Below are 13,881 nucleotides of genomic sequence, written 5' to 3'. Positions count from 1 at the left end.
CTACTACTATCTCACACAAGTCGCATTAACCCATCCATGCCCTGGTAATGACCTACACTGCTGTGTTTCAAAGTGTGCAATACGAATGCTGTTTTTAATGGTTCGTGAGGCTACTGTGTCTCTTCTTGCAGTCACTATTGTCTTCTGGCGCCATTGGATGAATAGAACCATGCTTGGTCTCTGTGGAGTTCCTCAGTAATTTACATGGTCACAGGCTGTGTCTTCTTGTGTTGTACTTGATGTGTGAGTTAAAAGTTGCATTGCATATGAGCACTCTGTAATTAAATCGATAGGTATCGTAAGAAAGTACCACTGCAAGAGTAATGCAATTTGTGTTAGCAGTGAAGACAGTTTGGCCAAAATATTCGCTTGTTTTGAGAGTCTTGAAGACCTGCTACCTGCTCCAGTCAGAGTCATTTATCCCACACATTAGAGAAGTGTGTTTCATACGTATGCCTATAAGACACTAAACTCGGGATGTGAGAACATGGCGACAATAGCTGCCAACACGTCTTGCTGCCACCTAGCGGCAGCTGTGTGAAACTGCTGCTGCTCTGGGTGGATGGTGCGAGAGCAAACGACTCTACGATCTAAGTTTTACACCCAAAACTGCCAAATCTACAGTTGACAGAGCTGCCACTTACTAAGAACGACACCTCGCAGTAATTAGTTCACAAATTAGCACTCGGCAGGCCTTGTGTTCCTCGCCAGAGCTGTGTAAACCTACGTCCAAGCCGAACCATGTTTGACGCGACGCCATAACTATATATACAATTTCAGAGGGCTCCTCGAATGTACTCGCTTCGGCGGTACATATACTAAAATTGGAACGATACAGAGAAGATTAGCATGGCCCCTGCGCAAGGATGACACGCAAAATCGTGAAGCGTTCCACATTTTTTTTCGCAATCTCACTCTCTCATGCCTCACATCAGCTGCTAATACCATCAGCCAACTACACAAGTTTCGCTTCATATCTGCACCCACTTGTCACAAACTATGCTCTCCATTTACGCAGTTCTCCTCCACTTTCTTTCATTCACAACAGAACATGACAAAACTGGCAATAAACCTATCCCTTACATCACCAATGCACATCTAAAATGTCACTCTAATAACAAGTCAGCAAGCACACCAAAACCACAAGTACATGTCACTAGCACCCCTTCAACACAAATCACAGCCAGGCTAAGCCTAGCACAGGCAAAAGCCTCTTCTCTTCCTCAGTATCACACTCAGCTGTCACAGCATCTCTTGCTACTGTCTCAATCATGTCATTTCATAACACACACCTACTGCCACACACAACATTTGGAAACCTTACACCAACTTTACACAAGATAGCTGCATGTTCCAAATCTTTCTCACTCACATACTTTCACTTAGACTACTGCTTAAATACACTCTAGCGCTCTAAAATTAGCTTGCATTACCTAATATTTATTTTTCTCTAACGCCTACAAAGCTTCTGGTGCCTGTAAGCCACTATCACATACTGTCTGCACACAGACCCACAATATTTATCTTTATTCATCTTCATGGCTGCAGCTGATGCCATAATTGTTTGAGCAGCATAAACAAACATGTGAAGGAAGGTGTATCTTTCATGATTAAGTGTGCAAGCTACCCCTTTACAGGAAGTTTATTTAACATTATGTTTCAAGTAACTTTCCTAGTGGCCTTGCTATCCAGCTGCAGCCTCATAATACAGACTGCAGGTGACACCTCATCAGGTTCTTAACTGAAGCATATCTGCCTGTGTAATAAGCCACTGCCCTTCACCTAAAAACCAACTATTACTGCAAATCTGTGGTGCATCAGCATGTCATGTACAAATTTCACTGGTGTGACCCACAAAGTATTTTCCCACATGTCTGGCAATCTGCCATTACATACAGTTACCTAAATAAATTCCAAAAGTGTCAGCCAATGAATACCACAACACTGAAGTGTTTAGACAGCAGACCAGTATGCTAATATTAACATATAGCATTTAGATGTGAGACTCTACTATTTTGACAGCACTTTGAATCCCATGAATATGATACAAGTCGATGGTGTTCACAATTGCAGCTGATGCACCTCTCATCCTGTGTCTAGGAGAAAGATTGGACAAACTCTGCATGCAATATTCATCATGTTACATACACAGAAGCTCTACCACATAAGCAGATACAGAGCCAGTCAAGACACAAAACACTAGCAAGCTTCAAGATTTCAGGAATAGACAACTACATCACAAACCAGTTTGTGTCACATGACACCAGTAGCTACTCAGTTATTAACTGCTTTCAAATACTAAATCTATCACTCTTTGTTCTGCACTAGCAATTCTTCCTGCAATAACAACATTCACCAACCTGGATTACAGCTGATTGACATTTCACAGGAACATAACTACAGCTACTAACACAATGCTAACCTGGTTTCTCTTACCACATGTCCCCTCGATATTTTAGGCTCATTCACACACCTCAATCACAGTGTTTCACTGTTGTCAAGTAGACCTGCCCTGTGTACACCTGGATCAACACAAATATATCACCTGGTATTGTACTGAAAACGGAACTATGTCCATCATTCCTACTACTATCTCACACAAGTCGCATTAACCCATCCATGCCCTGGTAATGACCTACACTGCTGTGTTTCAAAGTGTGCAATACGAATGCTGTTTTTAATGGTTCGTGAGGCTACTGTGTCTCTTCTTGCAGTCACTATTGTCTTCTGGCGCCATTGGATGAATAGAACCATGCTTGGTCTCTGTGGAGTTCCTCAGTAATTTACATGGTCACAGGCTGTGTCTTCTTGTGTTGTACTTGATGTGTGAGTTAAAAGTTGCATTGCATATGAGCACTCTGTAATTAAATCGATAGGTATCGTAAGAAAGTACCACTGCAAGAGTAATGCAATTTGTGTTAGCAGTGAAGACAGTTTGGCCAAAATATTCGCTTGTTTTGAGAGTCTTGAAGACCTGCTACCTGCTCCAGTCAGAGTCATTTATCCCACACATTAGAGAAGTGTGTTTCATACGTATGCCTATAAGACACTAAACTCGGGATGTGAGAACATGGCGACAATAGCTGCCAACACGTCTTGCTGCCGCCTAGCGGCAGCTGTGTGAAACTGCTGCTGCTCTGGGTGGATGGTGCGAGAGCAAACGACTCTACGATCTAAGTTTTACACCCAAAACTGCCAAATCTACAGTTGACAGAGCTGCCACTTACTAAGAACGACACCTCGCAGTAATTAGTTCACAAATTAGCACTCGGCAGGCCTTGTGTTCCTCGCCAGAGCTGTGTAAACCTACGTCCAAGCCGAACCATGTTTGACGCGACGCCATAACTATATATACAATTTCAGAGGGCTCCTCGAATGTACTCGCTTCGGCGGTACATATACTAAAATTGGAACGATACAGAGAAGATTAGCATGGCCCCTGCGCAAGGATGACACGCAAAATCGTGAAGCGTTCCACATTTTTTTTCGCAATCTCACTCTCTCATGCCTCACATCAGCTGCTAATACCATCAGCCAACTACACAAGTTTCGCTTCATATCTGCACCCACTTGTCACAAACTATGCTCTCCATTTACGCAGTTCTCCTCCACTTTCTTTCATTCACAACAGAACATGACAAAACTGGCAATAAACCTATCCCTTACATCACCAATGCACATCTAAAATGTCACTCTAATAACAAGTCAGCAAGCACACCAAAACCACAAGTACATGTCACTAGCACCCCTTCAACACAAATCACAGCCAGGCTAAGCCTAGCACAGGCAAAAGCCTCTTCTCTTCCTCAGTATCACACTCAGCTGTCACAGCATCTCTTGCTACTGTCTCAATCATGTCATTTCATAACACACACCTACTGCCACACACAACATTTGGAAACCTTACACCAACTTTACACAAGATAGCTGCATGTTCCAAATCTTTCTCACTCACATACTTTCACTTAGACTACTGCTTAAATACACTCTAGCGCTCTAAAATTAGCTTGCATTACCTAATATTTATTTTTCTCTAACGCCTACAATGATTCTGGTGCCTGTAAGCCACTATCACATACTGTCTGCACACAGACCCACAATATTTATCTTTATTCATCTTCATGGCTGCAGCTGATGCCATAATTGTTTGAGCAGCATAAACAAACATGTGAAGGAAGGTGTATCTTTCATGATTAAGTGTGCAAGCTACCCCTTTACAGGAAGTTTATGTAACATTATGTTTCAAGTAACTTTCCTAGTGGCCTTGCTATCCAGCTGCAGCCTCATAATACAGACTGCAGGTGACACCTCATCAGGTTCTTAACTGAAGCATATCTGCCTGTGTAATAAGCCACTGCCCTTCACCTAAAAACCAACTATTACTGCAAATCTGTGGTGCATCAGCATGTCATGTACAAATTTCACTGGTGTGACCCACAAAGTATTTTCCCACATGTCTGGCAATCTGCCATTACATACAGTTACCTAAATAAATTCCAAAAGTGTCAGCCAATGAATACCACAACACTGAAGTGTTTAGACAGCAGACCACTATGCTAATATTAACATATAGCATTTAGATGTGAGACTCTACTATTTTGACAGCACTTTGAATCCCATCAATGTGATACAAGTCGATGGTGTTCACAATTGCAGCTGATGCACCTCTCATCCTGTGTCTAGGAGAAAGATTGGACAAACTCTGCATGCAATATTCATCATGTTACATACACAGAAGCTCTACCACATAAGCAGATACAGAGCCAGTCAAGACACAAAACACTAGCAAGCTTCAAGATTTCAGGAATAGACAACTACATCACAAACCAGTTTGTGTCACATGACACCAGTAGCTACTCAGTTATTAACTGCTTTCAAATACTAAATCTATCACTCTTTGTTCTGCACTAGCAATTCTTCCTGCAATAACAACATTCACCAACCTGGATTACAGCTGATTGACATTTCACAGGAACATAACTACAGCTACTAACACAATGCTAACCTGGTTTCTCTTACCACATGTCCCCTCGATATTTTAGGCTCATTCACACACCTCAATCACAGTGTTTCACTGTTGTCAAGTAGACCTGCCCTGTGTACACCTGGATCAACACAAATATATCACCTGGTATTGTACTGAAAACGGAACTATGTCCATCATTCCTACTACTATCTCACACAAGTCGCATTAACCCATCCATGCCCTGGTAATGACCTACACTGCTGTGTTTCAAAGTGTGCAATACGAATGCTGTTTTTAATGGTTCGTGAGGCTACTGTGTCTCTTCTTGCAGTCACTATTGTCTTCTGGCGCCATTGGATGAATAGAACCATGCTTGGTCTCTGTGGAGTTCCTCAGTAATTTACATGGTCACAGGCTGTGTCTTCTTGTGTTGCACTTGATGTGTGAGTTAAAAGTTGCATTGCATATGAGCACTCTGTAATTAAATCGATAGGTATCGTAAGAAAGTACCACTGCAAGAGTAATGCAATTTGTGTTAGCAGTGAAGACAGTTTGGCCAAAATATTCGCTTGTTTTGAGAGTCTTGAAGACCTGCTACCTGCTCCAGTCAGAGTCATTTATCCCACACATTAGAGAAGTGTGTTTCATACGTATGCCTATAAGACACTAAACTCGGGATGTGAGAACATGGCGACAATAGCTGCCAACACGTCTTGCTGCCGCCTAGCGGCAGCTGTGTGAAACTGCTGCTGCTCTGGGTGGATGGTGCGAGAGCAAACGACTCTACGATCTAAGTTTTACACCCAAAACTGCCAAATCTACAGTTGACAGAGCTGCCACTTACTAAGAACGACACCTCGCAGTAATTAGTTCACAAATTAGCACTCGGCAGGCCTTGTGTTCCTCGCCAGAGCTGTGTAAACCTACGTCCAAGCCGAACCATGTTTGACGCGACGCCATAACTATATATACAATTTCAGAGGGCTCCTCGAATGTACTCGCTTCGGCGGTACATATACTAAAATTGGAACGATACAGAGAAGATTAGCATGGCCCCTGCGCAAGGATGACACGCAAAATCGTGAAGCGTTCCACATTTTTTTTCGCAATCTCACTCTCTCATGCCTCACATCAGCTGCTAATACCATCAGCCAACTACACAAGTTTCGCTTCATATCTGCACCCACTTGTCACAAACTATGCTCTCCATTTACGCAGTTCTCCTCCACTTTCTTTCATTCACAACAGAACATGACAAAACTGGCAATAAACCTATCCCTTACATCACCAATGCACATCTAAAATGTCACTCTAATAACAAGTCAGCAAGCACACCAAAACCACAAGTACATGTCACTAGCACCCCTTCAACACAAATCACAGCCAGGCTAAGCCTAGCACAGGCAAAAGCCTCTTCTCTTCCTCAGTATCACACTCAGCTGTCACAGCATCTCTTGCTACTGTCTCAATCATGTCATTTCATAACACACACCTACTGCCACACACAACATTTGGAAACCTTACACCAACTTTACACAAGATAGCTGCATGTTCCAAATCTTTCTCACTCACATACTTTCACTTAGACTACTGCTTAAATACACTCTAGCGCTCTAAAATTAGCTTGCATTACCTAATATTTATTTTTCTCTAACGCCTACAATGATTCTGGTGCCTGTAAGCCACTATCACATACTGTCTGCACACAGACCCACAATATTTATCTTTATTCATCTTCATGGCTGCAGCTGATGCCATAATTGTTTGAGCAGCATAAACAAACATGTGAAGGAAGGTGTATCTTTCATGATTAAGTGTGCAAGCTACCCCTTTACAGGAAGTTTATGTAACATTATGTTTCAAGTAACTTTCCTAGTGGCCTTGCTATCCAGCTGCAGCCTCATAATACAGACTGCAGGTGACACCTCATCAGGTTCTTAACTGAAGCATATCTGCCTGTGTAATAAGCCACTGCCCTTCACCTAAAAACCAACTATTACTGCAAATCTGTGGTGCATCAGCATGTCATGTACAAATTTCACTGGTGTGACCCACAAAGTATTTTCCCACATGTCTGGCAATCTGCCATTACATACAGTTACCTAAATAAATTCCAAAAGTGTCAGCCAATGAATACCACAACACTGAAGTGTTTAGACAGCAGACCAGTATGCTAATATTAACATATAGCATTTAGATGTGAGACTCTACTATTTTGACAGCACTTTGAATCCCATCAATGTGATACAAGTCGATGGTGTTCACAATTGCAGCTGATGCACCTCTCATCCTGTGTCTAGGAGAAAGATTGGACAAACTCTGCATGCAATATTCATCATGTTACATACACAGAAGCTCTACCACATAAGCAGATACAGAGCCAGTCAAGACACAAAACACTAGCAAGCTTCAAGATTTCAGGAATAGACAACTACATCACAAACCAGTTTGTGTCACATGACACCAGTAGCTACTCAGTTATTAACTGCTTTCAAATACTAAATCTATCACTCTTTGTTCTGCACTAGCAATTCTTCCTGCAATAACAACATTCACCAACCTGGATTACAGCTGATTGACATTTCACAGGAACATAACTACAGCTACTAACACAATGCTAACCTGGTTTCTCTTACCACATGTCCCCTCGATATTTTAGGCTCATTCACACACCTCAATCACAGTGTTTCACTGTTGTCAAGTAGACCTGCCCTGTGTACACCTGGATCAACACAAATATATCACCTGGTATTGTACTGAAAACGGAACTATGTCCATCATTCCTACTACTATCTCACACAAGTCGCATTAACCCATCCATGCCCTGGTAATGACCTACACTGCTGTGTTTCAAAGTGTGCAATACGAATGCTGTTTTTAATGGTTCGTGAGGCTACTGTGTCTCTTCTTGCAGTCACTATTGTCTTCTGGCGCCATTGGATGAATAGAACCATGCTTGGTCTCTGTGGAGTTCCTCAGTAATTTACATGGTCACAGGCTGTGTCTTCTTGTGTTGCACTTGATGTGTGAGTTAAAAGTTGCATTGCATATGAGCACTCTGTAATTAAATCGATAGGTATCGTAAGAAAGTACCACTGCAAGAGTAATGCAATTTGTGTTAGCAGTGAAGACAGTTTGGCCAAAATATTCGCTTGTTTTGAGAGTCTTGAAGACCTGCTACCTGCTCCAGTCAGAGTCATTTATCCCACACATTAGAGAAGTGTGTTTCATACGTATGCCTATAAGACACTAAACTCGGGATGTGAGAACATGGCGACAATAGCTGCCAACACGTCTTGCTGCCGCCTAGCGGCAGCTGTGTGAAACTGCTGCTGCTCTGGGTGGATGGTGCGAGAGCAAACGACTCTACGATCTAAGTTTTACACCCAAAACTGCCAAATCTACAGTTGACAGAGCTGCCACTTACTAAGAACGACACCTCGCAGTAATTAGTTCACAAATTAGCACTCGGCAGGCCTTGTGTTCCTCGCCAGAGCTGTGTAAACCTACGTCCAAGCCGAACCATGTTTGACGCGACGCCATAACTATATATACAATTTCAGAGGGCTCCTCGAATGTACTCGCTTCGGCGGTACATATACTAAAATTGGAACGATACAGAGAAGATTAGCATGGCCCCTGCGCAAGGATGACACGCAAAATCGTGAAGCGTTCCACATTTTTTTTCGCAATCTCACTCTCTCATGCCTCACATCAGCTGCTAATACCATCAGCCAACTACACAAGTTTCGCTTCATATCTGCACCCACTTGTCACAAACTATGCTCTCCATTTACGCAGTTCTCCTCCACTTTCTTTCATTCACAACAGAACATGACAAAACTGGCAATAAACCTATCCCTTACATCACCAATGCACATCTAAAATGTCACTCTAATAACAAGTCAGCAAGCACACCAAAACCACAAGTACATGTCACTAGCACCCCTTCAACACAAATCACAGCCAGGCTAAGCCTAGCACAGGCAAAAGCCTCTTCTCTTCCTCAGTATCACACTCAGCTGTCACAGCATCTCTTGCTACTGTCTCAATCATGTCATTTCATAACACACACCTACTGCCACACACAACATTTGGAAACCTTACACCAACTTTACACAAGATAGCTGCATGTTCCAAATCTTTCTCACTCACATACTTTCACTTAGACTACTGCTTAAATACACTCTAGCGCTCTAAAATTAGCTTGCCTTACCTAATATTTATTTTTCTCTAAAGCCTACAAAGCTTCTGGTGCCTGTAAGCCACTATCACATACTGTCTGCACACAGACCCACAATATTTATCTTTATTCATCTTCATGGCTGCAGCTGATGCCATAATTGTTTGAGCAGCATAAACAAACATGTGAAGGAAGGTGTATCTTTCATGATTAAGTGTGCAAGCTACCCCTTTACAGGAAGTTTATTTAACATTATGTTTCAAGTAACTTTCCTAGTGGCCTTGCTATCCAGCTGCAGCCTCATAATACAGACTGCAGGTGACACCTCATCAGGTTCTTAACTGAAGCATATCTGCCTGTGTAATAAGCCACTGCCCTTCACCTAAAAACCAACTATTACTGCAAATCTGTGGTGCATCAGCATGTCATGTACAAATTTCACTGGTGTGACCCACAAAGTATTTTCCCACATGTCTGGCAATCTGCCATTACATACAGTTACTTAAATAAATTCCAAAAGTGTCAGCCAATGAATACCACAACACTGAAGTGTTTAGACAGCAGACCACTATGCTAATATTAACATATAGCATTTAGATGTGAGACTCTACTATTTTGACAGCACTTTGAATCCCATCAATGTGATACAAGTCGATGGTGTTCACAATTGCAGCTGATGCACCTCTCATCCTGTGTCTAGGAGAAAGATTGGACAAACTCTGCATGCAATATTCATCATGTTACATACACAGAAGCTCTACCACATAAGCAGATACAGAGCCAGTCAAGACACAAAACACTAGCAAGCTTCAAGATTTCAGGAATAGACAACTACATCACAAACCAGTTTGTGTCACATGACACCAGTAGCTACTCAGTTATTAACTGCTTTCAAATACTAAATCTATCACTCTTTGTTCTGCACTAGCAATTCTTCCTGCAATAACAACATTCACCAACCTGGATTACAGCTGATTGACATTTCACAGGAACATAACTACAGCTACTAACACAATGCTAACCTGGTTTCTCTTACCACATGTCCCCTCGATATTTTAGGCTCATTCACACACCTCAATCACAGTGTTTCACTGTTGTCAAGTAGACCTGCCCTGTGTACACCTGGATCAACACAAATATATCACCTGGTATTGTACTGAAAACGGAACTATGTCCATCATTCCTACTACTATCTCACACAAGTCGCATTAACCCATCCATGCCCTGGTAATGACCTACACTGCTGTGTTTCAAAGTGTGCAATACGAATGCTGTTTTTAATGGTTCGTGAGGCTACTGTGTCTCTTCTTGCAGTCACTATTGTCTTCTGGCGCCATTGGATGAATAGAACCATGCTTGGTCTCTGTGGAGTTCCTCAGTAATTTACATGGTCACAGGCTGTGTCTTCTTGTGTTGTACTTGATGTGTGAGTTAAAAGTTGCATTGCATATGAGCACTCTGTAATTAAATCGATAGGTATCGTAAGAAAGTACCACTGCAAGAGTAATGCAATTTGTGTTAGCAGTGAAGACAGTTTGGCCAAAATATTCGCTTGTTTTGAGAGTCTTGAAGACCTGCTACCTGCTCCAGTCAGAGTCATTTATCCCACACATTAGAGAAGTGTGTTTCATACGTATGCCTATAAGACACTAAACTCGGGATGTGAGAACATGGCGACAATAGCTGCCAACACGTCTTGCTGCCGCCTAGCGGCAGCTGTGTGAAACTGCTGCTGCTCTGGGTGGATGGTGCGAGAGCAAACGACTCTACGATCTAAGTTTTACACCCAAAACTGCCAAATCTACAGTTGACAGAGCTGCCACTTACTAAGAACGACACCTCGCAGTAATTAGTTCACAAATTAGCACTCGGCAGGCCTTGTGTTCCTCGCCAGAGCTGTGTAAACCTACGTCCAAGCCGAACCATGTTTGACGCGACGCCATAACTATATATACAATTTCAGAGGGCTCTTCGAATGTACTCGCTTCGGCGGTACATATACTAAAATTGGAACGATACAGAGAAGATTAGCATGGCCCCTGCGCAAGGATGACACGCAAAATCGTGAAGCGTTCCACATTTTTTTTCGAAATCTCACTCTCTCATGCCTCACATCAGCTGCTAATACCATCAGCCAACTACACAAGTTTCGCTTCATATCTGCACCCACTTGTCACAAACTATGCTCTCCATTTACGCAGTTCTCCTCCACTTTCTTTCATTCACAACAGAACATGACAAAACTGGCAATAAACCTATCCCTTACATCACCAATGCACATCTAAAATGTCACTCTAATAACAAGTCAGCAAGCACACCAAAACCACAAGTACATGTCACTAGCACCCCTTCAACACAAATCACAGCCAGGCTAAGCCTAGCACAGGCAAAAGCCTCTTCTCTTCCTCAGTATCACACTCAGCTGTCACAGCATCTCTTGCTACTGTCTCAATCATGTCATTTCATAACACACACCTACTGCCACACACAACATTTGGAAACCTTACACCAACTTTACACAAGATAGCTGCATGTTCCAAATCTTTCTCACTCACATACTTTCACTTAGACTACTGCTTAAATACACTCTAGCGCTCTAAAATTAGCTTGCCTTACCTAATATTTATTTTTCTCTAAAGCCTACAAAGCTTCTGGTGCCTGTAAGCCACTATCACATACTGTCTGCACACAGACCCACAATATTTATCTTTATTCATCTTCATGGCTGCAGCTGATGCCATAATTGTTTGAGCAGCATAAACAAACATGTGAAGGAAGGTGTATCTTTCATGATTAAGTGTGCAAGCTACCCCTTTACAGGAAGTTTATTTAACATTATGTTTCAAGTAACTTTCCTAGTGGCCTTGCTATCCAGCTGCAGCCTCATAATACAGACTGCAGGTGACACCTCATCAGGTTCTTAACTGAAGCATATCTGCCTGTGTAATAAGCCACTGCCCTTCACCTAAAAACCAACTATTACTGCAAATCTGTGGTGCATCAGCATGTCATGTACAAATTTCACTGGTGTGACCCACAAAGTATTTTCCCACATGTCTGGCAATCTGCCATTACATACAGTTACTTAAATAAATTCCAAAAGTGTCAGCCAATGAATACCACAACACTGAAGTGTTTAGACAGCAGACCACTATGCTAATATTAACATATAGCATTTAGATGTGAGACTCTACTATTTTGACAGCACTTTGAATCCCATCAATGTGATACAAGTCGATGGTGTTCACAATTGCAGCTGATGCACCTCTCATCCTGTGTCTAGGAGAAAGATTGGACAAACTCTGCATGCAATATTCATCATGTTACATACACAGAAGCTCTACCACATAAGCAGATACAGAGCCAGTCAAGACACAAAACACTAGCAAGCTTCAAGATTTCAGGAATAGACAACTACATCACAAACCAGTTTGTGTCACATGACACCAGTAGCTACTCAGTTATTAACTGCTTTCAAATACTAAATCTATCACTCTTTGTTCTGCACTAGCAATTCTTCCTGCAATAACAACATTCACCAACCTGGATTACAGCTGATTGACATTTCACAGGAACATAACTACAGCTACTAACACAATGCTAACCTGGTTTCTCTTACCACATGTCCCCTCGATATTTTAGGCTCATTCACACACCTCAATCACAGTGTTTCACTGTTGTCAAGTAGACCTGCCCTGTGTACACCTGGATCAACACAAATATATCACCTGGTATTGTACTGAAAACGGAACTATGTCCATCATTCCTACTACTATCTCACACAAGTCGCATTAACCCATCCATGCCCTAGTAATGACCTACACTGCTGTGTTTCAAAGTGTGCAATACGAATGCTGTTTTTAATGGTTTGTGAGGCTACTGTGTCTCTTCTTGCAGTCACTATTGTCTTATGGCGCCATTGGATGAATAGAACCATGCTTGGTCTCTGTGGAGTTCCTCAGTAATTTACATGGTCACAGGCTGTGTCTTCTTGTGTTGTACTTGATGTGTGAGTTAAAAGTTGCATTGCATATGAGCACTCTGTAATTAAATCGATAGGTATCGTAAGAAAGTACCACTGCAAGAGTAATTCAATTTGTGTTAGCAGTGAAGACAGTTTGGCCAAAATATTCGCTTGTTTTGAGAGTCTTGAAGACCTGCTACCTGCTCCAGTCAGAGTCATTTATCCCACACATTAGAGAAGTGTGTTTCATACGTATGCCTATAAGACACTAAACTCGGGATGTGAGAACATGGCGACAATAGCTGCCAACACGTCTTGCTGCCGCCTAGCGTCAGCTGTGTGAAACTGCTGCTGCTCTGGGTGGATGGTGCGAGAGCAAACGACTCTACGATCTAAGTTTTACACCCAAAACTGCCAAATCTACAGTTGACAGAGCTGCCACTTACTAAGAACGACACCTCGCAGTAATTAGTTCACAAATTAGCACTCGGCAGGCCTTGTGTTCCTCGCCAGAGCTGTGTAAACCTACGTCCAAGCCGAACCATGTTTGACGCGACGCCATAACTATATATACAATTTCAGAGGGCTCCTCGAATGTACTCGCTTCGGCGGTACATATACTAAAATTGGAACGATACAGAGAAGATTAGCATGGCCCCTGCGCAAGGATGACACGCAAAATCGTGAAGCGTTCCACATTTTTTTTCGCAATCTCACTCTCTCATGCCTCACATCAGCTGCTAATACCATCAGCCAACTACACAAGTT

General features: G+C 42.3%; 6 non-coding genes across 6 annotated transcripts; all 6 read left to right on the top strand.

The window, feature by feature from the left end:
• The first annotated feature begins 794 nt into the window (after positions 1-794).
• Positions 795-901, top strand: LOC126279595 (U6 spliceosomal RNA). Its single transcript, XR_007551065.1, has one exon. It is a non-coding gene; the product is annotated as a U6 spliceosomal RNA (small nuclear RNA).
• Positions 902-3,377: 2,476 nt separating this feature from the next.
• LOC126279594 (U6 spliceosomal RNA) lies at positions 3,378-3,484 on the top strand. Its single transcript, XR_007551064.1, has one exon. It is a non-coding gene; the product is annotated as a U6 spliceosomal RNA (small nuclear RNA).
• A 2,476-nt stretch (positions 3,485-5,960) lies between these two features.
• Positions 5,961-6,067, top strand: LOC126279593 (U6 spliceosomal RNA). The gene has a single exon (XR_007551063.1). It is a non-coding gene; the product is annotated as a U6 spliceosomal RNA (small nuclear RNA).
• A 2,476-nt stretch (positions 6,068-8,543) lies between these two features.
• On the top strand, positions 8,544-8,650 carry LOC126279592 (U6 spliceosomal RNA). The gene has a single exon (XR_007551062.1). It is a non-coding gene; the product is annotated as a U6 spliceosomal RNA (small nuclear RNA).
• Positions 8,651-11,126: 2,476 nt separating this feature from the next.
• On the top strand, positions 11,127-11,233 carry LOC126279591 (U6 spliceosomal RNA). Its single transcript, XR_007551061.1, has one exon. It is a non-coding gene; the product is annotated as a U6 spliceosomal RNA (small nuclear RNA).
• A 2,476-nt stretch (positions 11,234-13,709) lies between these two features.
• On the top strand, positions 13,710-13,816 carry LOC126279590 (U6 spliceosomal RNA). The gene has a single exon (XR_007551060.1). It is a non-coding gene; the product is annotated as a U6 spliceosomal RNA (small nuclear RNA).
• Positions 13,817-13,881: the final 65 nt, after the last annotated feature.

This window comes from Schistocerca gregaria, chromosome 6 (genome assembly GCF_023897955.1).
Source record: "Schistocerca gregaria isolate iqSchGreg1 chromosome 6, iqSchGreg1.2, whole genome shotgun sequence".
Taxonomy (NCBI): domain Eukaryota; kingdom Metazoa; phylum Arthropoda; class Insecta; order Orthoptera; family Acrididae; genus Schistocerca; species Schistocerca gregaria.
The sequence above is the reverse complement of the archived record's forward strand: the minus strand, read 5'-3'. Positions and strand labels throughout refer to the sequence as shown.